This window comes from Thunnus thynnus, chromosome 9 (assembly GCF_963924715.1).
Source record: "Thunnus thynnus chromosome 9, fThuThy2.1, whole genome shotgun sequence".
NCBI classification, from domain to species: Eukaryota; Metazoa; Chordata; class Actinopteri; order Scombriformes; family Scombridae; genus Thunnus; species Thunnus thynnus.
Window position 1 is genome coordinate 34,266,742 of NC_089525.1, and position 26,453 is coordinate 34,293,194.

At 43.0% G+C, this 26,453-nt stretch overlaps 1 long non-coding RNA gene across 1 annotated transcript; it reads right to left on the minus strand.

Moving 5' to 3' along the window:
• Positions 1-8,111: 8,111 nt before the first annotated feature.
• Positions 8,112-13,992, minus strand: LOC137188645 (uncharacterized). Its single transcript, XR_010929466.1, has 2 exons — positions 10,984-13,992; positions 8,112-8,436 (listed from the first exon to the last, which is right to left on the minus strand). It is a non-coding gene; the product is annotated as an uncharacterized lncRNA (long non-coding RNA).
• Positions 13,993-26,453: the final 12,461 nt, after the last annotated feature.

Sequence of the window (26,453 nt, forward strand, 5' to 3'; positions counted from 1 at the left end):
ATTAGATGAAGATGTTTCTGTCTGACTCCTCCTCCTCTGACTGTTTCTTCCTGTTTAAATGTTTTTTCTGATCTGAAGTTGTGTGAAGTTCATAGTTTACATCAAGACTTTTTTTTCACACATCTACAGCAGATAAATAATGAAACATCCAGAATAAAACTGAACCAAACTGACCGCTGATGTACAGACTGCTGGTTGCATTTTATCTTATTTTACTGTTAAATTTCTGCAGAAACACAAAACTCTGATTCATATTCATCTCCGATCCTGCAGATTCAGGTGTGTGTGTGTGTGTGTGTGTGTGTGTGTGTGTGTGTATGTGTGTGTGTTCGCCCTGAGGCTTCGTCTCTCTGTTTGTGCGGCCTGTTGAGGCTCGCTCACCTCACAGCAACACACACACACACACACACACACACACACACACACACACACACACACACACACACACGTTGTTCAGCAGCAGAACGTTGAAACACTGCAGGAGGATTTAAACGCCTCCTCTCTCTCTCTCTCTCTCTCTCTCTCTCTGACGTTCACATCTGCAGCTCTCTGCAGCCACTCGGCCTCTTCGATGTTCAATATTTCAGACGATGCGACAGGGATTCGAGCTAATTACCTCGCCAGCGATCCCTGCGCCCGGCAGGAGAGGCTGCATTAACATGTGAGGATGCAAATGAAATCTGTCCCTCCTCTCCGCTGCTAGCCTTTATCAAAAAATGATGACCCCCGGCTAATTATCAGCGAGCGGGGCCGCCGCCGGGGGACAAGCCATTGTTCTGTCGGAGGCTCCTACATTAAAGATGGATGTCGGAGGGGGAGCGTGTAGGAGGAGCGGGGAGCAGGAAACGGGCCGGTTGACTCGGACGCTCCGGCTCTGACCTCTTAAATCTTCACCTCGGGTGTTTTTCCGCCGCATCCTTTTTATCCTGCGGCGTCCAAACTCTGCAGCGTCCTCCGAAGTAATGCGAGACAAGTGCGTGGCTGCGGGGCACAACAGTGCCGAGGCCCCGGCGGGGACATGACCCCCGCTCGCCCGCCGCCGCCCCGTCCGACTCCGTAATCAGATCATCACATCGGAGCGGGCGGTTAACATAAAACCCTCGCAGACACGGCGGCGCCGCCGTCTGACGCGTCGTGTTTGTGCAGATGTTTCAGCCGAGGAACATTTAGAGGAACAAAAGCAGCGGCGAACTCTGCAGCGTCCCACGTCGCAGGACGAGCGGCTGCAGGGGGAAATGTGCCGCTGCTCATTTAGAGAAGCAGCCAAACAAAGAGCAGCGCTGTAAACAATAGGGAGTGTCTCCATGGCAACCAGGGCCCCATCTGTTCAGCGCTAATGACCTCTCCTACGCATACACTGTTTTAATTAAACCGTACACACACACACACACACACACACACACCTTCCTGCAGGTCTGCTCTTCAGTCCAGTTTCCAGCCTGGGGGGGTCGGTAAATCTGGGGGGGTTACGAGACGATCATCTTTATAATCTTTATTCACAAACTGCACAAGAATTTGTTTCAGTGCAGGTTGTTTAGATTCTCATATTTCCAGTAATTTCCACCAAAATGTGGTCTTATTTCCAGGTGAAACCCCCGCAGGTGTGTGTGTGTGTGTGTGTGTGTGTGTGTGTGTGTGTGTGTGTGTGTGCAGCACCAGTCAAAAGTTTTTTACTATTTTCTACATTGTAGAACAATACTGAAGACATCACAACCATAAAATAACACATATGGAATCATGTAGTAAACAAAGGCCTTGAATGAGGAGGTGTGTCCAAACTTTAGACTGGTACCGTGTGTGTGTGTGTGTGTGTGTGTGTGTGTGTGTGTGTGTGTGTGCGTGCGTGTGTGTGTAGTGTGTGTGTGTGTGTGTGTGTGTGCAGCACCAGTCAAAAGTTTTTTACTATTTTCTACATTGTAGAACAATACTGAAGACATCACAACCATAAAATAACACATATGTAGTAAACAAAGGCCTTGAATGAGGAGGCGTGTCCAAACTTTAGACTGGTACCGTGTGTGTGTGTGTGTGTGCGTGCGTGCGTGTGTGTGTAGTGTGTGTAGTGTGTGTGTGTGTGTGTGTGACACTGAAGACTAAATGTAATATAATATGAGACAAAGACTCCAAACCTCATTAACACTCACACACACACAACAGTCATAAATGCAGTTTACACTTCAACAAACTTCATCTAAAAACACAGATCTGGTCTCACAGCTGAACGCTGTAAAACTACACACGAAGAGTCTGCAGCTCTGATATGAAATAAAGGGGGGGGGGGGGTCTCTCTGAAACTCGTCCAGCCAGAAACGTCGAGACTTGAATAAATGAAGATAGTTCCACTACTGGAAACTATTCTTTGACAACTTATTGACTTTTTGTGCAGGTTTAATGTTTTGTGTCTCACTTCACATGTTTAGATAAGGACGGGAATTTCCTGAAAAACCATCTAATATCTTTGTTTATTCAATATTCAGGCCTTTAGCCAACATCGTTTCCCATAAGTCCTAGAGGTTTGTGGGCTCAGTTCATGAGTGAGTGGAGGGCGGCGGCGAGTTCAGACATGTCAGTGATAACAGCAGGACAGATAGAAGAAGTCTTTACAGCTCAGGAGGAAGCACAGCGGAGCTTCGACCACCGTATAAAGATAGACGTAGTGAGATGTGATGTCACCTGTTGGTTTGTATTAGAGCCATCTTTTCTGTTTGGAGTCGGGACCTTTCGAGTAAGGAGTTCAGGGTTTTGCCTTTCAGGCTCTGGAAACACGCCGCGCTACCTCGGAACGAAGCTAACGCTAGCTTACTGGGAACACTGAGCAGTGCAGACTTGTGCTAACATTAGCTAAATAACACGACAGGTGTCGTTAGAAAGTCACATTAAACTTAAAATATAAAATATTGTAAAATATTGCGACAACAGTCTGACTGGAGTGAACTGTCAATCACAGCTGTCACTAAACGCCCAAATGAGCCAGCAATAATTCCCAAAATGACCACCAGCACATTTACTAGTATGGCTGTAGTCTCCTGGTCAACTGGTTGATTAGTTGGTCAATATGCTCTCATCCGACTGAATTCTCATTGGTCGAATAATCGCTGTGTCACTTTCATAAGAAGAACAGTGCTTCATCATTAACCTTCCAGGATTAATCCATTATTTCTAACACACTAACAGATCACCTGTGAAAACAACTTTTCACAACTTTGAACTCGCCCAACCTGATGGAGACTGCTGAGTCTAACTGTACTCAACATTTACTGAATCAGTGTTTTAATTATGTGTTTAATTATAACAACAGGAATCCCGGCCAGGCGAGTCTCTGTGCAGCGCTGTTCCAGTCATAGACTGTATAAAAATATGGACGTAGTCACCGTGACGTCACCCGTTGGTTTCTGAAGAGCGGTTTCGAAACTCGTTGTGTCGCCATCTTGGCAGTGCGTGACTCTGCCTAACTCCCAGCCAATCAAAAATGGGCAAAGAGGCGGGGCCGAATGGCTGAAACAAGCCACCTAGCGGCTGGCGGACCTGTCACTCAAAGCAGCCATGTCCTTCATTATGCAGAACTTTACGGCTTAATAAAATTTAAACGGGTGAGTTATAAAAACGTACAGTTGTCATGAAAGAGGAAATTAGCTACAGAGACAAAAAACGTTGTTTGTACCAGACTGTAAACATTGGTTTCATGTTACAGCTCCGGAGGTTGCTGCTTGGTTCCGATACGTGAGTCAACCTCTGTGTCGTCGCCTGGGAAACTATTGGTAGCGTAACTCCGTTTAGGAATACAGCAGCATGTGATATGTTTGCGTAGCGAGCGGCAGAGAAGTGAGGGTGGTCAGTAGTAAGTTATCAGTCTGGCAGTAAATGTTCAGTACAGACGACAGTGTGTCTGTTAATTAATGCTGCAGCTTCTCAAGACCAAGAAAAGTCTGTTGTTTCCCCACCTGCTGGAAGAATGACGGGTTCAGGGGGTCTGTAGTGAACTGCACGTCACTGCCCAGATATGAGGCAATATAAAATATTAAGATATTAACATCTGAATATAAATATATATAAAAACATCAACTCCTTCTCCTTCTACACCAGACGTCTCCTCCTTCACTATGAAGTTTATTCTCAGTGTTTGTGTTCTGGAGGCTTCAAGTTTCCACATCACACTGGTGTCACTCTTCATAGTGAAGGAGGAGACGTCTGGTGTAGGAGGACAAGGAGATGATGTTTTAATGGTGTCAGTTACTGGACTACGATTGGCTCCAAACTAGGTGTGATGTCATAAATCCTGCAGGTGTAAAACTGAGATTTTTAATGTGAACTCAGAGAAACTTTCAGAACAGATTCTGCACAGAGAAGAACAAGAAACGCTGTTTTTATTCTGGAGGACCACTAGTTTTTAAAGACATTTCATCCTCAGACCTTCAGTAAGGTCATGTGATCGACAGTTTGCAGGATTTTTTTGGTTCTTTCACAGCCAGAGTTTATGACCTGATGACCTGCTACCTGATATCAACCCGACAGACGTGGGTCTGGGTCATCGGGCGCCTCAACTGATAGTTTCATCCTGTGTCGTGAATCACAGTGGACGACTACCGACGCCACATCTGAGACGCCTCACGACGTCCCGACAAAGAGACGAGCGTGTCAGAACGTTTTATCTTCTCTCACCGAGTACGACAACTTCCACATGACGTTGACCAATAGGAGCACAGGTGAACTGTAAACATGCCGAAGCGAAAGAGGAACGATGTTGGTGCTGCGAGGTGGCGCTATGGCAACCAAACAGCCATACATTCTTGTTCCTGGTACTTCCTTCCAGTGACATCACACAGGTCGTGAAAGACGGCAGGCTCTGATTGGTCGGGTGCCGACTCTGTAATCTCCTAGTTCAACACAGAAACATCTTATCAGACAAAAATACGGTTTAGTCTGAACCTGGAATAAGACTTTACAATCATAATCTCAGTCTGGATGATGTTCACAGTGATGAAGCTACATGTATATATGTGTCTCTGCAGTGGGAGGGGGGAGGTCAGAGGTCAAAGGTCAGGGTGGATGCAGAGACCCGGGTTCACATCCTGAGTCCTGTGTGAGTCTGAAAACAACCACAAACTCTTTCACACTGCTGCAGTTTCAACCTGCTGATGTTTTACTGCAACGTCAGAGATTCAGTTTAGTCAACAGAGAACTACGTTCACTCAGTTTCAACATTTCTGTCACTTTCCAGATACGTTTAGTAACTTTTTCTCTTCAGCAGCGTCACGTTTCTAACAAAACGTATTTGCTGTTGCAGTTTGGACTGAATCTGGGATTGAATCATGGTGAAATTAACAGATTATAACATATTAAGACTTCTTAAAGGATTATCACAGTTTAACCTTTGACCTTTTAGCAGGGCTATGGACCAGTGGTTCTATAGGTTTCTGTTTTGATCTACAGGTGGCAGCAGACGAAGGCAGAGAAGAAGAAGAAGGCTGTCACTGATTGTGGATCAGTTCCAGGTGTGAGATGTGTTTGTGTTGAACTTGAGAAGACAAAGTGTGGTTGAGACGTCGGTTATATTATAAAGTTATTGGAGCTCAGTTGGTGTTCAATAAACACTGAGTGTAACTTTTGTTTGTTTACAAGAAAACTCCACAGAGAGCGTTCATTCCTTCCAGGTTTTAGTCCTTTTTAAAGCAAAAATATGGAAAATTCACACGTTCCTGTTTCTGAGACGTGAGGATTTGTTGCTGACGCGTCTGAAGGTTTCCTGCAGCACACAGTTCACTCAGACAGCAGAGGTGATGCATTTAGAGCTTTTCTGAAGAGTTTACATCACAGAACATGAAGCCAATCAGTGTCCTGCATCAAGTGCAGGTGTGTGTTTACTCAGGTGGAACATCTCCCCCCGAAAATATAAAAAACTCTTCCAAAATATAAAAGCCACATTATGATGCACAAACCCTAAAATCACCTCCAGCGTTCTCCATAAAGACCCAAAAAAACTCAATGAATGATGTTTTATTTCCATCTTTACTACAATAAATGATCTGCTGCTGCTTTATCTGACTGATGATCACCTCTAGTGTCTTGTTTGGGTGAATGTAGAGCAGATAAAGGTTTTCAGCCCTGAGTTTTGTCTGCAGGCTTCCTGTCAGGCAACAGGAAGCTGTTTGAGGGAGTTTAGTGAAAGTTTTATTTTCTTGATTCCTCTATCAGTTGTTTGTTTTGTCGATCACAGTTTCCTAAAGTCCAAGATGCAACCTGAAATATCCCCAAAGATCTTCAGTTTACTGTCATAGAGGCTAAAGAAACCAGAAAATATTCACATTTAAAAAGCTGGAATAAAAGAATTTTAGTTTTTGTTCTTAAAAAATGACTCAAAACTGAAAATCTTTGTGTTTGGACACAAGAAGACGTCACCTGTAGAAGTTAATTTACCAAACAAAATGCAGATTAACGGCCGAGTGTCATTGTTTATATTATCAGCTGAATGTCGTTGGTCATCTTGTTTACTTTTTGTTTGTTTTCTTGTTTGTTTGTTTTAATATGTTGCTTTTATATATATAATTATTCCTGTTTGTCTGTATAATAATAAAACAGAGAAGAAGACGAGTCAGTGGAGGGAAAAGGCTTCAGGTTGAGTCTGAAGTCTTTTTTCTCTCCACTGACTCATCTGGGACACAACTCTGAATTCTCTGGCACGACGCCATCTTGACTGGCGATAAAACTCACTCCTGATTGGCTGCGTGGTCCGGACTTGTGATTGGTGGAGGAGCTGATTATCAGACTCTGTGGACAGTGGAGACGCTGTGATGCATTCTGGGAACAAACAACAACAACAACAACAATAACAGTCTTGAGTGTTTCTGTTTTTTTGACTCCAGCGGCGGCGGCGTCTCCTTGACCCAGAGCCGGCGGACATCTCCACGCCCCCCCCCCACACTGCCCCCCCCACCTCCCCACCTCCCACCTCGGGCTGTGTTTGGGTCTTCGGGGCCTCTCAGACCTTGACTGACTGATTAATGGACTGGACGGCAGTCAGCTGGTGAGATTACAGAAACGCCGCCTCCTCGTCTGGGGACGCCGCTGCAAAGAGAAACATCCAGCAGCCTCGGTGCCAACAACCCCCCCCCCTACTCACCCACCCACCCCAACGCCACCCCACCTACCCTGGAATCTCAGACGTTGGGGAAATTAACGCTGGGATGGAGGAGGGAGGAGGGAGGGGTGACTGCAAACCACTTGCCAAGCCATCTGAGATCTTCCTCCTCCTCTCTCTCCTTTTTCGATTTTGTTTGTGCCCGCTGCCGATTCCCCGGCCGGAGTTTTTCGGCTCGGCGTCAAATCCCCGCCGTCCTCACGGATTCTCCAGATCTCATTACAGTCAATGAGGCTGCAAAGACTTTCAGATCAAAGTGAAAGACTTCAGCCTCTGAAGGAAGCATGAGGGCTTTTTCTTTCTTTTTTTTTTAAATTCAGAGGAGGAGGAGGAGGAGGAGGTTCATCGGCGGCGCTGCCAAGCCGTGTGAGAGCCGTCCAGGAACGTCAGCCTAATAAATAATCAGCAGTCAACAAACCTGTGAGTTTCCTCGTCTCTGCATAAACATCAGCCTCGCATGCATACATTCACAGCTTTGTGTCGGACATAAATCCTCCGGGCTTCCTGTTTTAACATATTCATCACTCTCGGCCCGCTGCTGATTTCCAAGTCGGAGGTGCTAAGCAGCGATAATGCGCGGCGCCGGATGTCCGGGGCAGGACTCCGCGGGCCTGAGCGTGAATAAATTGACCGGGTCGCTGGCGGAAGACGGCGCTCCGCGTGTCATAATGAGAGCGAGCCGATGTCGGTGCGGAGATCCCTGAACCCTCGCTGTGATCCACTGTACACACACCGACACCAGATTTATGTTTCACACACACAGACGGGTTTTATTTACAGACGTGGCGTGTTTCCTCTCCGCCGTGACGCCGTCTGGATTCAAATGTGCTGTTTTGTGTCTTTATGTTGCAGCATGCAGGAGGTCACATGACACTAAATCAGCCTGACATCACCTCGTCGCTGCTTCAACATGACTGACACGTTACTTAAAGAGGCCTTTATGGTGTTTTTATTGTAATGAAAAACGCTGGAAGTCTTTGTTTTTATCTTTAATTTGTTTGTAAACATGAAATAAGACAACAAATATTAAAATAAAGATGGGAATCTGATGGAGGTGAAGCATTTATCTCTGAAATTATGTTTACAAAAGTTTAAATTAAAAAAAACATGAAACAGAAAATGTGATTTCCTCTTTTGCAGACGGTTTTCTTCTTCAGGTTATAAAAGCTTTCATGACATCCGTCCTACGTCGTCACACATCCGCTCTCACTGGTTTCCACACTGCCGACGGCAGCAGCTCAGCTTCAACACACCTGTACCTGCCTGCGCTGTGACATCATCACCGTCTCCACGAAACCGACCTTTTAGCGAGAAAACAACAAACTCTGTTCGTTTGAATATATTTATAGAGTCACAGACGCAGCGCTGTTCTTCTGTCCAATAAAAACATGAAGCTTCATTTTAATTTAACTCACGAGGAAGCAGCAAATATATAAAGTATAAAAAATGACATTATTGGTATAAACTGACCACATGTTGGAAATCTAAACGGTTACTTTCTTAGTAAAGTGACGTAACAGCGGTCTGAGGATAGTAGTGAAATGCATTCTGGGATACCTGGACTGGAACAAGAACACACATGAACGCAGACCGAGAAACACCTGATAGAAGATAATGACTCTGGTTATGTAAGAGAGAGTTCATCACTGTTTAATGTCCTCTGGTTAGAATCACCTTTGAGTCGCCTTCATGTTGAGCAGCATGTTAAAACTTATATAATTATTTTATTTTGTTTTAATTCTTTAACTGTATTTTACATTTTTCTCTGTAAAGCACTTTGGTCAACTGATGTTTTTAAATGTGTTCTATAAATTAATTGGACTCGGTTGTGTTTGTGTTTTATCTTTGTGTGTTTTGTGAGTTGCAGTGTGTTGAGCTCTCCGGGCCACCGTACTTTACTGTGAATCCTGCATCAGAAAATGTCCCAATCAGAGAACACCGGACTAAACTAGCTAACTGTATATAAAGTAGTGTAAACTAGCTCCACCTCCAGCAGCTACAACAGTAACATGCTGCTCTAACACTGATGCTTCACTATTAATAATCTAATGATGTCATATATAATAATATATCAGTCAGAGGGACCAAACCACTACTTTTACTGCAATACTTTAACTACATCAAGCTCATAATACTTATGTACTTTTACTGCAAAATGTTAACTACATCAAGCTCATAATACTTATGTACTTTTACTGCAATACTTTAACTACATCAAGCTCATAATACTTATGTACTTTTACTGCAATACTTTAACTACATCAAGCTCATAATACTTATGTACTTTTACTGCAGGAGGATTTTTCTTGCAGGACTTTTACTTGTAAAGGAGTATTTTTATTGCAGTATTAGTACTAAGTATTAGTAAAGGATCTGAGTTCTTCTTCTGCTGTAAGTATAAAACAAAGCTGCAGACTTCAGGCAGAAGTTGATAAAGTGAAACCAGTTCAGTTCAATAAATCATACAAATGTCCTTTTAACTGCAGATTAAAAAGTAAAGCAGGAGCAGAGTAAGATGGGGGGGGGGGGGGGCAGTGAGAGCAGCAGCGTTGTGAACCTGTACTGTCACTCAGCCAGGGGACGCTGGGATGTTACACTTAAAAGTGAGATGCACTCGGAGCACGCTCAGTTGGAGCTGAGCCAGGCTGAGCTGCTGTTGCTGGTGTGTGTGGGGGGGGGGGGGAGGGGGGAGGTGGCAGGGTGGAGGTGGCAGCGGTGGAGGTGGCAGCGGTGGGGGTGATGGTGCTATGACCCGGGGAACCTGCGGGGCCGTGTTTGACCTTGGGCTGTACAAGTGGTTAGCACTCTGCGTGTGAAACAGGAACCCTCAGAGTGTGTTTGACTCTGGATGCTAAAGCGCTAACCCCCCTTCCCCACACCCCCACCCCCCCTCCTCCTCCTCCTCCTCCTCCTCCTCCTCCTCTTCACATATCAGGTCTTTTGTTTTGCTTTTGTTTTGGTTCGTGGCGGGCCCTCCTCGCTGCTCGCCCTCCTCGCTGCTCGCCCTCCTCTGAGGCTCACAGAAGAAGAAGAAGAGGGGAGAGGAGGAGGTGGATGGTGGATTTCTGGGGGGGGGGGGGGGGGGTTTGAAAACTTCTTCTACAACCACACGCCAGCTCACCCCCCCCCCCTCCCCTCCTCTCTCCTCCTTCCCTTTCCAAGCCCTTCAGATCCCTGAGCTCTCCCTCTCCATCCAAACCCCCACTGCACTCAGCATCTGCTCAGAGGATGAATAAATGAAGCGCTCCCTCCACACCCCCCCTCACCCCCCCTGACTGACAGAGGCCTATCTTAATTGTGGCTGAAAGCTGGCTTTTCTCCCTGCTAATTAGCAGATTGCAGCGTTAAATGATTCAAAAAGTCAGGGCTTATACGAGCGCTGCCGATCATCACTTATTCACGCGGCGAGCGGCGCTTTGTGCGAACATCGGCGCCCGAGGTAAATTAATTTACTCCAATTAGCAGCCGCTGTCAGCGCACATCACCGTCTCCCGACTTCAGGACACGTCTTTAAAAAGTAATGCACTTATTTTGTCCTCTGGTTTTGTTACATCCGATGTTCGCTGGAGGGAAACGGGGCAAACATAAAGAGACCACAGGAAGCTCACACACACACACACACACACACACACACACATACACACGCACACACACACACACACACACACACACACATACACACACACACAGACACACACATACACACACACACACACATACACACACACACGCACACACACACACATACAGAAACACACACATATGCACACAGATACATCCTCAAACACACACAAACACAGAAACATGCGTGCACACACACACACACACACACACACACACACACTCACGCTGTAACACACTCTCAGGGATGTGGGCCAGGCCGAGCTGCCGGTGAAGGTGGAAGCATCTCTTCCTCTGCAGGCGTCTCCTGCAGGAACACAGATGTGGGACGAAGAGGATGATGAAGGTGCAGCGATGAAGAGCCGAAGGTGTTCACATGTTGTTAAGATATTATTCAGGCTCATTGATCGTTTCTGCTTCACGTGAACGTTCACTTCAGCTCCTCCTGAGATGTGTGTTATGTTTATTAACGAGTAGTTTAATGTTGTCAGTCAGTCTAACATTAATAAAAGCTACAAGCTTCACTGCAAAAAAAAGGAAGTTTAAAGGGCCAGTGTGTAGGATTTAGTGGCATCTAGTGGTGAGGTTGCAGATTGCAACCAACTGAACCCCCCCCCCCCCCGAGCCAGTGTTTGGTTTGTCTGTTCTGGGCTACCATACAAACATGGCGGCTCCGTGGAAGAGGACCTGCCCCCTCTGTAGATATAAAGGCTCATTCTAAGGTAACAAAAACACAACAATTGTTATTTTCATGGGATTATACATTAATTAAAACTTACTTATGAATATTATATTCCATTTCTGCTAGATCATCAGCTGAACCTCTTTCTTGTCTGTTAATCTTCAAAAGCAAAAACCTCAACAACGTCTCTGCCTGTTGAACAGATCTGACTGTACAGCAGCGACTGTCAGTAAGCTTGTTAGCTTGGTCGCTAACTGGACAATGTACGTTAACACAGTTTGTTAAAGTCATAGTTAAGTCAGAACGTCTATAGCTTCTGTACCTCCCAGTGAAGCAGAATATGTGGGCGGTACACAGTTACAAGAGGGATTTAAATTAATAACATTTAGAATAATAAAACAATAAAAATTACAGTACGATATGACCTGAAAACAGCTGAAATCCAAATACACGTCCTGCTAAGATATCGCTCTGTTAGCTAACGAGCTAACGGTCAGGTGTGAGTGTATACGATGGACCAGATTAGCTTGTCTCCCCACATCACATTTGATTAAATACACAAATAAAGTTCAAGAGGAGTCATCAAACTTATTTTAATGTTTTACAGGAAGAGAAAAGTGAGAATGACTGAGAGTAAACAGAGCTGCTAGCTAACCTTAAACAAACTGTTTAAACCACTAAAACTGTCTGATAGCTAATCCTGTTGTGGTTGATAACTCTTTATCTAACTTAAACTAAACATAACTAACTTGAATCAAACTGTTTTAAATGTTAAAATGAACTGTTAGCTAACTGACTATTACGTCATGCTAAGGTTAAAATCTTTCTGGTCAACCAGTAGAGTTAATGGTGGACAACTGGTTGAGTTCACTTAATTTAGTTTCACATTTTTGCCCATAAATTCACTCTATTTTTGGATAAATACTCGTCAGATCTTATAAATATCGTGTTAATTTCTAACTGTTTAGTTTGAAGTTAATCAGCACTTTTCAGTCTGTAACACCTACTTTACTGCATATGTTTTATTACATTTGTGCTGATTTCACCAGATGTATTTGTTTGTGAGGTTGTGATCAGTGCAGCTCAGTCACAGCTGAGCGCCATCGCAGCCTGAACGTCCTTCTTCTTCTTCTGCTGCTCGGCTGTATTCCATATGCTTCATCATTAAAACTGCGGATGCTGTAAGGAAGCATGTATAAATGTTGAATCGCAGCACCGCGCGGCGGGACTCCAGAGACGACAGATGTTAGTGCAGAGACAATTAATTAACAAGCGTCAGAAAGCCGGCGGGGAGAGTTTGGTCATGGAGAACTTGTTCTGATCTTGTTCTGATCGAGTGGATCCGCCTGCAGGATTTTATCTGTTAAAGAGTGAAAGCTGTGCTGACTGAGCTCCACCCCGATGATGACCACAAAACATCTGATCTACCGTCTGCTGTCTGCACGGCCTGCGGTTTACAGAGTCAAAGGCACAAAATATGAATTCAAAGGGACTCATTTAGTATTTTGAAGGTATGAACGTGTGTCATGAGCCCAGTGAGCACACTGATGTCATGTCCTGATCTTTATTGGACATGGGGGGTATTTTTTAGAGGCCGATTACAGTAAATTATATTGAAATTTCACCACTTGTAGAGTTGCGTTGACCCCTGTGGGCGCAGCCAATCACTGTTGATCACTGCTTGACTTTTGGTGAAATATCAGCATGCAGATGCAGCTACAGGTTTGTTATAAAACACTGTTGGAGTCTCTGAAACTTCTACTGCAGCAGCATTAGCGCTGTAGCTAACGTAGCATGTGCAGAAATGTTACAGCGCCACCAGGAGTTCTGGCGGGGAAACAGAGGTGTGAAGTGGGAGGAGACAGTGAGTTAGTGAAACTCAACTCTCTCTTCTGCAGTTTGGATCAATATGAAACTCTTTGTTGAGCCATCAGAACAAAAGATGAACAACTGTGTTAGAAGAAGATACTAGACTGTGGACATAAAGAATTTCAGAGTGGAAGTTAACTATGACTCCATCATGTTGCCACTAACAGCTGGTAAAAGCTAAAGATCACGATGTTGAGAAAACTGGTTTCACAATCTGCAGATTAAACAAGTTCACTTTTAATTTCTGAGTCACTCTGAGTGAATTCAGCACGTATGGAGACGAGTTTTGTTTAGCAACAGCAGCCGAGGCTCATGGGTATTGTAGTATTCTGACAAAACAAAGTGTAAATAATGCAAACTAGTGTCAGAATATAAACCAGTAGGATTGTTACATTATCCAGGAGAGTCCTGAGTTTCTGTGTTCAGTAGCATCAAGATTAAAGAAATATTTGAAATGTGAAAACGCTTCAGGAACCAGCAGCTACTCTCGCTTCACACCCCTCTGTACAGCAGGAACCAACAGGGAACACGCAACGCCAGACTGCTGTAATGTTAATACAAAAAAAATCAATAAAACTGGAAATTTGAATGAAATATTCCAATTTTCTTACTATATATGATTTTTTTTTTTTTTTTTACAGTATATGGAAAATTATAATGATAATAATCACACTGACATTTCATGTAGGGAAATATAATTATATATATATATATATATATATAAATATATAAATATAATTTACAGAAAATATAACTTATATAAGATTTAAACAAACGATGAGGTGTGAAACAGCTTTCAGACCGCCACACGGTAACCAGCATCTAACGCGTCCGAAGTGACGTCTGCAGGTACGTTTACATGCTGTTTAATGTGCTGCAGCAGCTAATTAGCTACGTAGCTGCTAACTGACGTTAGCGGTGAATGTTTGTTTGGTGGTTTGTACGTTATCATTCACTACCATGTTTAAAGGAAGAAGGTATCAGGCCTCATATTGCATTAATTTAACGACTGAGTATTGAACATTTTATATATTTTAAGATTCTATTTTAACATCGAACATCTTAAATTTTGTTTTCATTTAATATCAATGGTAACAGTTTCTTGCTTTAAATGTTTTACAGAATAAATTGAAATAAAAGTTATATTTGTCTCCCCCTTACTTTGTTTTATTCTATCCGAAAAATGATCCAATCTGTGACTCAAAACCAGGATACGATCTGAAACCGTGAGTATCGTGATCCATTGCACCCCTAACAAACAGTAACATCGCTGTCATATTCATGCCTTTAGATGAGCAGCTATAACGTTAGCATAGCTCCGATCCATCTGAACTCCATTCAGAAGACAAACATTTTAAAAGTTGTTTGCTTGTTGTCTTGCAGACAGACTTGACATCATGATGTAATTATTTCATCAATCTTTTGATCCTTTTATTGCAATTAAATCTCAGTTTATTTTGAGTTTGTTCAGGCTGAGCTTCAGTTACATAACTGCGCTGGTTGGAGACTAGTCAGTGCCTGCCGCTGCTCGCTGGTTGTTTGAGGCTAATAAACATGAAATATCCTGCGTTTAAACTTGCGCGAGTAACGTGAGGTGTTTGGTGTGTTTGCTGCACCGTTATGTTTTCTCTGGCAGCCATGTTTCTTGCAGGATTCATGCTCAACAGTTGCCATGGTAGCCAGCATACCACGCCGAAGAGGGGGGTGAGGTGAGCGGGACAAACACTTAAACCAGCTGCTCTGAACAGGGCTGTTTAGACAGGATGAGAAGGCTGCTGTGGTGCTTGATCCTAGTTGTATTTTGACCAAAGCATGTCAGATACATTTTATTAAGACCTGAGAGAACTGTGTTAACTTGTGGAAAAGGAGTATAATAAGGCCCTTTTAAAGGCAGGTGAACATCAGCGTTCGTACAGCCAACCCATTCAAAAGTCCACGACACGTTGATTTGTTGGAAATGTTTTCCCAGGCCCAGTTTTTCTTCTGGTTATCCTTATAAGTAGCCAGTGCTCTGTTGTATAATTCTGGGTATTCAGATACCAGCATCCTCCATAATAGCTCTGCGATGCCCGCCTCCTTCTATTTGATTGGCCAAAACCAGGCGGTTTCTGCTAGAAGTTCAACACAGTGAACTTTGGGCAGCAGAGCAAAATCTGTGCACGTTCACATGGGCAACAACCGCCTTATACCCCTACCGCCATGATCTGAAATGACTGAAGATGGCAAGTTACCGCACAGTGGTGTGAAAACCCCGTGAGTGTTGGGATGACTTGGGCTCATATCTTCAATATTTCTAAAACCCTGCTTGCAGCTCTGCTCACAACCCAACATTCAGTGAGCTCCTTCCTGCCGGAGACGTCAGATGATCATCTCTCCACCCTCCACAAGGGGGGCCACGACGGTCTGCACTTTTTCACGGCCCATCCACTGGTGAAGTGTTTCCTGCGGGGGCCCGCAGGCTGAGGCCCCCTACTTGACGCTTTGTTCTTCAATGGGACCTCTGGAAGGTCTTGCAGGTCCGCCTTGTGACCCTCCAGATCAGGTGGTCCTGGAGGTTCTGTCAATTTAGATGGCGCTCCTTAGCCCTTAGCACTCCTCTTGCAGGGAGGAAGAGCACCTTCACACCTTGAGTGCTACACCCTGATTGGGTGGTGAGTGCAGATATTTCTTCTCACGTGCCTTGCAAGGGAAAACCAATAGCAAAGCCTGTTAGAGGGCTACACACCTACTCATAGAACTGGAGTTACATCCAGGTAAGTACTACTTCTCAATAGACGTGCTTCCCGTTTTAGAAACTTATTTATGGACACTTACAGCAACTTGCTGAAAACCAGTAAAATCACTGTTTACAAGTGAATTTGTGAGCAACAATCATCTTTGCATTTTTCAAAACTTGTTGTTTGTTTTTTGACCACCTTTGACAGACATCAGTTAGCTCTGGCTAACTAACAGTGAGAAACAGCATCTAGTAGCGGTGATAACAGACTACACATAGTTACACTATGGATAGTGAGACATGAACTGTGAGCGTCCTCAACATCAAGTAACGTCAGCATGGAAACAATAAAACACTGTTACCTGCTTAGTTTCTGCATCCCAACTTACATGTGTCATCACATATGTGAAGTATTTCAATACGATGATCTCTGAGTATCAGCGTCTGTCAGCTGATCAGTAACAATGACTGTTTCTAGAAAGACTGATCATCAGGAGAGACGTTGAGATGTTTCTTAGTTTAATCTTCGACAGCTCTGCATTATTAAACCAGATGTTTCCAATCAGCTGCAGGATGTGACATCATTTTATTGTCCCTGAGAAGCTTTTAAAAAACAAGTGTCACTTTGTTTCATTGAACGAATGCAGATGTGTCGGAGGGTTGAACGGAGGCTGATGTGCCATTTCCACTGATGTGATCCAGGGATTCAAACTAACACTCAGGTTAAAGCGACGCTGAGTTCGACTGCTGGTTGTGTTCAGACTGAATCATCTGCTGCCCACATGCTGCTGGACGGGTTCAGGTCTTCTGCTGTAAACCAGTCAGTACGGATTATTCTGAACCTCCACCGCACAGTTCACAGTCCGCCATCAACCATTAACCATCAACCAGCAGCTGCTTCTGTGTCTGGTAGTTTCAGCAGAGGTGTGTTAAAGCAGTACAGACAGAAACAGACTAGGGACCAGTTTCAGTGTGTTTGTGTCTTTCTATTGGTCTGTGATGGGAAAATCACCATCTAACTGAATCTGTAGTTGTGTGTTTGTGTTGAACACATCACACAACTACAGAGGAAAGGAAAATGACCAAATCAATGAAAGCTGAGGGAGGAGTTCAGAGTCCTGATAACTAAAGGATAAAAGCTGTGAAGTGTTTAGTCTTAGTGGACAGTGAGCTGTAGCGCCTCCCTGAGGGAAGGAGCTAGAAGAGATGGTGAGCAGGATGCGAGGGGTCGGTTCTTCGCTGGCTTTACAGTTTGGTGAGTATGTAAAAGGTTCAACTGAGGGGAGTTAGTTGCCCATGATTTTGGATGCCTTGTTGACAATCCGCCGTAAGTTTGTCTGTGTTTGACTGTTCGTGCTGCCGTAGAACGAGAACGAGAAGTTGATGCTTGAGCCACTATTTTTTCAGCTGTTGAAGGAAGTAAAGTCATTGTTGAGCTTTGGCAATGATGTGCTCAGTGTTAGTTTTCCACTTCAGGTTATTGCTAACGTGTGTTACGAGGAATTTAAAAGTCAGTGATGGCGGTCTCCATTTAGTTGTATTGGTATTTTAAGATTCGGCGTGCCTTGGAAGTTAGTAATGAGTTCCTGGGTTTTAAGCAGGAGGTTATTGTTTGCGCACCAGGTTGCAGCTTTGGCTGCCTCAGTGCGGTACTAAGCTTCATCATTGTGATGAAGCCTACAATGGTTGTCATCTGCATTGTCGTGAGCAGTGAGAAGAGCTGGAGGAGAGAACAAAGCCCTGAGGAGCTGCTGTGCTGAGTTATTAACCTTCGCTCTCTGTGGCCTGTTACACAGGAAGCTCTGAGCTTTGTTTTGTGGCTTTATTTCTCTTAGTTTAGGTTTAATGTTGGTTCAGGTCAGGGGGAAGTGCCCAGATCCATTGACCCATTGTAGGGTTGGTCCAAGCCCCCAGGAACAGCGCCGGGCCGTGCAGCTGATTTGACATCAGCCAAACCTTGTAATTACATCATGTGATGTTATTGGGCCCAAAAAGACTTTTCCCCATAGATTTCCATTGTGAAAGAGACGTCTGTAAATCAGATCACATTTCTAAAGTGTAGAAGATCAACTCTTGAAGTTATGTTTGACCTCTTTTATAGAGAGCCTTTCTGGGGTCCATCACACAGCCTTCGTCATTGCCTCCTTAGAAGTATTCGCAAAATGGCGTCTAGATACAGTGAGTTAGCTGTGAGCTACAACTTGAGATCTGTTTTAACACCTTATATGTTATGTTTTATCAAATAGTCTCCATTAAAAGGGTGCCATGCCATTGGCCCATTACTCTGAAACCTCAATAATGCCCCAATATCCCGAAAACAAGATCCCACTGCTCCGAAGGCCCGTTGCTCCGAAAATACAACCTGGACGTGCAAATGATCATTTTAACCCAAACCATGATCTAAACCTAACCAGACCTCAACAACAGTGATGTCACACCATAAAACATAACTTGTTAATAAGCACATCAAAATACACTAAGATATTAAGGGCAAAAGATGACAGAAGTAGCCTAACCATGAATAACAGCAGTGTGTCATTATTGGTTATGAGAAAAAAAGATCTTTTAGAAGAAGTAGATGTTTACTGATAAGCTCGATTCAATTAAATTTAACAATAAGTTGACGCAGGTTTTCCTTCCACAGTAGGAAACAGTCAAAGACTCGCTGTCAGTCATATAAAATATAAATTAATTTATCAAACAGACTTTTCACAATTCACTCATTTCTTCTGATAAATTTGGCGTCATGTTTCACGAAGCAGAACTCTGCGTGGACGTGCTGATTTGTGGTGTTTCCGAATATCAAACACTAACGTAACACGTCTTATTTTAGCTAAACTGAGCTGTTGAAGTTAAATATCAGCTGAAATGAAAAGTCTTTCTTTGGGATTATTACAAAGTCATACGTTATGATTTATGTTATTTATATGTTATCTGTTAATTTGAGCAACATGTTAATGGAGTCTGGAGAGTAGTGAGGCCAGCAGTCACTATTTTCAGAGCAGTAGGCTTTTGTTTTCGGGATAACAGGACTTTTTTTTTTTAATTATTGAGGTTTCAGAATAATGGGCCTTCGGACCAATGGGCTGTCCCCATTAAAATCTGCTGAATCAGCTGTTAGCAGCTCCTGTCTGCAGTGTAACATGATGTACAGACAACTATCACTGATTACTGTGATACTGAAGAAAAATAACCAGATTTATGGAGGTTTATTCAGGATGCACATCAGATATGATCTTTGGGAAGTCACACTGAATCTAAGAATGTATGTTTCATGTCTTTGTAAGTTAAGACTCAAAAAAGGAGTTCAAGTTTCAATGTAAATCTGCCTCAGTTTGAAAACATAAAGTAAAATCACAATTAACAAAAATAACTACATGTATTAACAGTCTTTGATGTCCTGCTTCATTTTAAGCCAAGTTAAAATATATACGAGTGTTAAAAACAGCAGGCGTCAGAGTGAGTTGCAGAGCAGCTCGTCTCTCCTCAGCGGCGGCGTTTCCTCCACAGACGGCAGCCTCTCTGAGCTCTGACAGTCCAGAGATGAAGTGAGGAACGTGGGAAGCGGCGAGCATCTCTCAGGAACGACAGGAAACTTGTGCGAGAGTGTTGATGGAGGAGATATTAACCCGAGGAGGAAAAACACAGTCAGATTCATGAGGACCAGTCGGTTGGTGGGAGGCTGTTTGAAGCTGCCAGTTAATGAGAATCTACATCTCAGTATTCACATGTTGGACTTTTGTAGAGTTTTGTTTAGTTTTAATGTTTTTATCCATGACTGAAGTGAAAAACTACCCACTTTCGCACAAAACTACACTTCACTACTTTAATGAGATTAATGCATTCTGCTCCAAATCTCCATGTTTAGTAAAGGAGACGTTCATGTTTAAAGGAGAATTCCAGTTTATTTGAAGCTAATGTATTTCCCATTAATGTGTCATGCTCACTGTCGCTACTGCTGCTAAAATTTCACACTATCATTAATATTAATGTGCTACTAATGATTTTCACTTGCACACTGTGTGAGCACAATAAAACTCTATGTTACTGTGGAATTGTTGATATTATATATGTTATAAGGCAGTGCGTAACGTGTGTGCGTAACGTGTGTGCGTAACGTGTGTGCGTAACGCGTGTGCGTAGCTGAGCGAGCTGCAGAGGAAACGGTTAGCAGTAGTAAATGTACAGACTACAATGTGTCCGTTAATAAATGCTGCAGTTTCTCAAGACCAAGAAAAGACTGACCTGCTCATTTAAGGTGGACTGACCTTTAAGGTGACAGATACGTAAATAAACACCATATTGGCCCAAATATAAAGTGACCCTGATTAGAAGATAACCCCCCCCCCCCTCCTCTCTCCTTTTCCAGCACCTGTTTTTGGAAAAATACTTTTTGAATATAACTCACATCATATTATAGTTACACACACTCTCTCCTACCAGGCTCTTAAACGAAAATAATTAAACGCTTTGCTCATAGAGACGGAGGACAATCTCCCAGGTTTCGTTATTAAAACTGGGCGGAAACAATTAGAGAGTTAAAACCCTGCATTGCAGAACCAATCCAAAGTCTTTAGGGCGGCTCTTCATTCTGGGGAGGTGACATACAGTTCACTACAGAGGAGAATGTGGGGGGAGCATCGTTTCTGGTAAGATGTGTCCTTGACAAAATCTAAGGGGTTTATATTTTTTAGCAGTCGTTAAAGCAACCAGCGTGCATTTAGAAATCCCAGACCTACTGTGAGACTATAAGACTGTCTGTTTGTCTTTCTGCGACTGTGGTATTTGGCAGCTTCGCATGTTCCGTTTCTGCAGCAGAGACGTCAGGAGACGCTTTGGACTCGTTCTCACTCATCATGAATTTATGTCCTCTGCGGCAGAAAAACACGTTACACGAGCCTTCAGACACTCCTGCAGGTTAAACTGGACTAATGAAACACTTCAGTGCTGACTGACTCCAACCAGACGTTAAGACACTCGCTAGCTTAGCAACAGTGATGCTACAAACAACCCACATTCATTCTTTATGTCAAGCCTGAGAGAATAACTAAAGTCCCATCACATGAGCCGCTCGCTCAGCTTGACTCTGCTGTGGGCGTGATGTGATTGTGTTACAGCTCAAGTTACAAGAAAATTATATTTGTATAACAATAAACCTTTCCTCGGACAGTGTTTCCCTGCTGAGCTGCAGGTGGAAGTATAGTAACAAAAAGAGGAACTTTGGCACTAAAAAGACTGTAACGTTGAAAGATATCTACTTGATTTGACTCAAGCTTCATATTAGCTTCAGATAAACTTTTAAATACATTTTTGTCCTCCATCACTTCCATTGTAAGGTCATTATGAAGGGATCTTCTAATGGTCAGTATGAACAGGAGGAATGATTACAGCAGCTTTAATGTTCATTTGACTGACTGTTGGTTTAAGACACACTAGAACAGTGAACCTGTCCTTTAAATGAAGTGAAATGTTATTAAACAGAATAAATTAACAATAATATGATTCATCTCGCAGCCCTTTTGGCCCGTCCTCAAGGCGTCCACTCTGGGAACCACCGACCTGTGTGTGGTTCAAGTCCAGGTGACCTTTAGATCAGCTGAGGATCACCTGACTCCCTCTGCGTGGTCCAGACTGTCGATGACAAACTCTACTGTTCACACTGATGGAGTCACATGAGAGTAAAAAACAACAGATCTGTCAGAATCTAGAAGATGACAGAAAGCAAATAAGTGTTTTGTTTGACTCTCCGGCTGAATATTCATCAGCACCTGCCCTCCTGCTCTGCTTAACACCAGCTTCAAAGTCCTGTGTTTATTTTATTTTTTCCTCGATGCCCCTGAGAAGGACCCCGGAGGTCCGAAGCGCTTTGAAGCGGCGAGCCGAAGACCTTCTCCGTGAACGGCCGGTCGTCCTTCGCCCCGCCGCCTTTCATCGCCATCTGCAGCTTCTTGTAAACGGCGGTTCTCTTCCATCCAGAGAGCCATCTATCAGGATGAAACAAATGAGTCATTACGGGAGCTCACAGTGCGTCCCGGCAAGGCTAATTCTGCCCTCCTCTGAAACGTGTGGGAGTTTTTAATATTGTGGAGAGAAGAAGAACGTGTCATCCTGGGACCAGTTTGGCTTTTCATCAATCTGCCATTTCCTCTTTTTTTTTTTTTTTTTTTTTTAGGGTGTTGTTATTTCTCTGCCTCCTCAGCCTCCCTCTCGCCCACACAGAGAGAAACAGTGATACAAAGAACCCAGAACAAAGCTTTTTCATTGTTCTTCAGTTTAAAATCAGCTCTTGTTTTGTGGAAATCTCACAGGAAACTTGGACTTCACAGAGGTGGATGTTTTTCCAATAAAAGCTCTGGGAATATTATGAAATCTCTTTGTTATGCTCCACTAAGTTTTGCTCCTCTTTAATTTTTTTCTCTCTTTACACAAATTGAATATCAAAGTTATCATTTGTTACGAAGCCAAGGAGCCATTTGAACCTGTGTGAAATGCATATATATATATATACATATATGGTGTTTGGCAACAGGTGCAGAAATTCCAAAATAATACTGTCATTAAAAGTGGAGAAGAAGATGAATCAGTCCTAGAAGGACTCAGAGGGATCCGCCTTCTGTCACACTTAAACCTAAATGTCTCCAAAAATGTAAGAAATGTGGCTGCTGGAGACCAGACGCTCTGCTTTTGGAATATGGGATTCATTTAGTTAGTTAATAAAAGTAAAGAAATGTTGGAACACAAAGCATCCAAAAACAAATGATTATCATTCCAAACTCTGTCAGAGATGAACAATGTGGAAATCACAGCTTCACTGCGACTGTCTGTCGATTTCTGTTTTTGGTTTTCCACTTCGCAATTTGTCTTTTAGCTTTTCTGAGAATGCAGGTTATTGGACCAATAGAACAGCAGCAGAGCAACAATGTAAAACTGAGGAGAACTAAAGGAAAACTAAGAACTGCACCAGAAACACAAACCAAAAAAGAAAAAATACAAAATGTTAACATTATATTCTTTATATTTCACATCGTGGCTCTCTGTAGGATTTTGGAATAATGATAATTTTGAGTTGCAGTTATTGTCTTTACAGTCCCATTGCCCATACAATCCCATTGTCTCTGTGACGTCTCTCTGATTGTTTCTGTATATTTATGCAACATTTTAAAGAAACTGGATAAATAAAAACTGTAAACCACGAGGCCGCATCGGTTTTCAGGAACATTTGAAATCAGTGCGTTGAAGAGTTTGTTTCTTTCGTGACGCGTCGGAGCCGAAGTGGAAACATGTCGACACGACTGCAGAACATCAGTGACACGAGGAGGAGGAGACGCTTCACTTCCACCTTCCCTCTGTTTCCTCTCACTGAGAGAGAGACGGATTATTGAGCCTCATAAAGAATGACTTCCATCTGGACGGAGAGGTGTGTGTGTGTGTGTGTGTGTGTGTGTGTGTGTGTGTGTGTGTGTGTGTGTGTTTGGGGATTTCTTACCCTGTAAAACATCTGGAGAAACAATCTGCTGTAAATAAGCAGCAGCGACTCGCTGCCACCCGATAAATAAAAAGAGAAGAAGCTGCTGCAGCCGCTTTCTGCTGAATCTACAAGACACACACACACACACACACACACACACACACTAACATACACACACACACACTCTAACACACACACACACACTCTAACACACACACACACTAACACACACACACTAACACACACACTAACATACTAACACACACACACACACACACACACACTAACACACACACACACACTCTAACACACACACACACATACACTAACACACACTAACACACACACTAACAAACACACACACACTAACACACACACGGTCCTATTGTGGTCACACTTGTTCTTGTTTGTCTGGTCGTTGTTTTGTTGACACACATGATGGATGTTCACACACACACACACATGCAGCAGCGCATGAAGACCCTTCAGTGAAAGTACTGATACAGTAATGTAAAAATACTCCATTACAAGTAAAAGTCCTGCATGAAAAATCCTCCTACAGTAAAAGTACATCAGTATTATGAGCTTGATGTAGTTAAAGTATTGCAGTAAAAGTACATGAGTATTATGAGCTTGATGTAGTTAAAGTATTGCAGTAAAAGTACATCAGTATTATGAGCTTGATGTAGTTAAAGTATTGCAGTAAAAGTACATCAGTATTATGAGCTTGATGTAGTTAAAGTATTGCAGTAAAAGTACATCAGTATTATGAGCTTGATGTAGTTAAAGTTGTAGTTTTATTATTAACACTGATGAATCAGTGTATAAGCAGCGTTTCATAGTTGTATCTGTTGATGTGGAGCCGGTTTCAGCTGCTTTGTGAGCGTCAGAAGGTAAATCTGAGGGTCCTGAGATGATGGATCGAGTAGGAAAGAAGAAAAAACTAATTCTGATACATAAATTTAGATTCATTTTTTAGAACTTTTCTTTAATCTTTTTTTTTTTTTTGGTCTGATTTTCGTGAAGTATTGGAGAGTTTTACCTCTTTGACACATCTGAAATGTAACAAAGACACAAATACACACTGATTCTTTGTAAAGGATCACAAGATAAAAAGTTTGGGAGCCGCTGGTTTAATCTATGATAAAGAAGTGTGATTTATAATCTCATCATTATATTATTTTATGTCAAATCTTCATCTGAAAAGTAACTAAAGCTGTTAAATAAATGTAGTGGAGTAGAAAGTACAATATTTCCCTCTGAAATGTAGAAAGTAGCATCACATGGAAATACTCAGGTAAAGTACAAATACCTCAAAATTGTACATAAGTACAGTAGTTGAGTAAATGTACTCAGTTATTTCCATCACTGCACAGCAGCGTTTTATCTTCATGTTTGTTGATGTTCTGATGGCCGAAGCACAAAACCTCCTACCTGCAGAATGTTCTGATTGGTGGATTTCACTTTGGATGATGAGAACAAGGAAGGCTGCTCATATTCAGTCTGTCTGCAGGATAATCAAGATAATCAAGATAATCAAGATAATCAAGATAATCCCGCCCTTCGTTGTGACAGAAACGTCACACAACAAAACAAAAACACATCACAGAGTCCCTGGATGTGTAGAGAGGCTGCAGCACGAATCACTGAACATCATCTCCAGTGGACGAGGAAGCAAATACACTGAGTTTAAGGAATTCTGACCCTAGTTTACTACAATGTAGTAACTATTACATTTACTACACTGGCCCATCTTTTTACCTGAAAACAAACTTAATTTTATTTTTAATTTCATTTTATTTATTAACTTAATTTAGAGCATCGTTTTGTGGAACCTCTTCCAACTTGCACCAAGTGCAAAAGCTTCTATCTGCACTTTGAGAGGCATTAATATCTATAACACATAATATAATAATATAGTCCAAAAACAGTGTATTATGTGTTGGGTGTCCTTAACAAATAACATTCTGCAAGAAAACAAGTTTTTTTTAGTTTTCTCAAAAAAGTGCATTTTTCAGATCGGAGGTTTTGCTCTTCGGTCGTCGGTTTGATCCCGTCGTTCTGACACTAAACACGTCATGTATTTGTGTTTCTGAAAGATTCAACACTTTGTACCGAAGACGTCTTCATGCCTGTGTGTGTGTGTGTGTGTGTGTGTCCAGTATTCTGGGAGAAAATCAATACAACAGGTCATAATGAGTCTATAGTCATTTTGATTGACAGCTGCCATCTAGCGGTCGTCATAGTAACTGTGAGGTGGAGCAGTGATGACGCTCAGATGACGGAGGCTTTAACCCAACAGAGGACTTAACTACCATCGTCCCCTAACCTTTAACCCTGTAGTTATTATTGTTGCCATGACGACGAAGGTGGCCTAACTTTAAGGAAGTAGTAACTTTAACCCGCCACATGTTTCTCTGACCTTAACAAAGTGATCATTTGAACCCAAACCATCATCTTTAAACCACAGCGCTCCCTCCGGGTCAGGTTGCAGTAATATTTCATCTCAGGTCCGGCCTCACAGTTCGGGGTCGTTGTGTCTGAGACGTCACAGATTTTTAAGAGTCTAGACGACAGAATTACTTCATGTAGTAATGAAACTACAGACTGAATGTGAGAACTTGTATTTTATTGACTACATTCAGTTTTCAGGTTCTCAGCTGGACTTTAGGACTCAGAGTTCAGGACATCAGTGTTGTGATGAACACGTCTGTTCTCTGTACACGCGTGTTTGTGTTTCTGATGCACAGATATTCTTCAGTGTGTGTTTTAAATCATCCCTCCCTCCGTCCCTCGGGCCTCTCTTGGCGTAGTCTCCCATCATTCCTCCTGTCCACGCCACAAAGCGTCCTCCCTCAGCAGCCTGCGGTCCATCAGAGAGAGAGAGAGAAAGGAGCGCTGAGCCGCCGCCGCCGCCGCCGCCATTACAGCGAAGCGCGGGGCGTCCTCGCGGGAGCGGCGC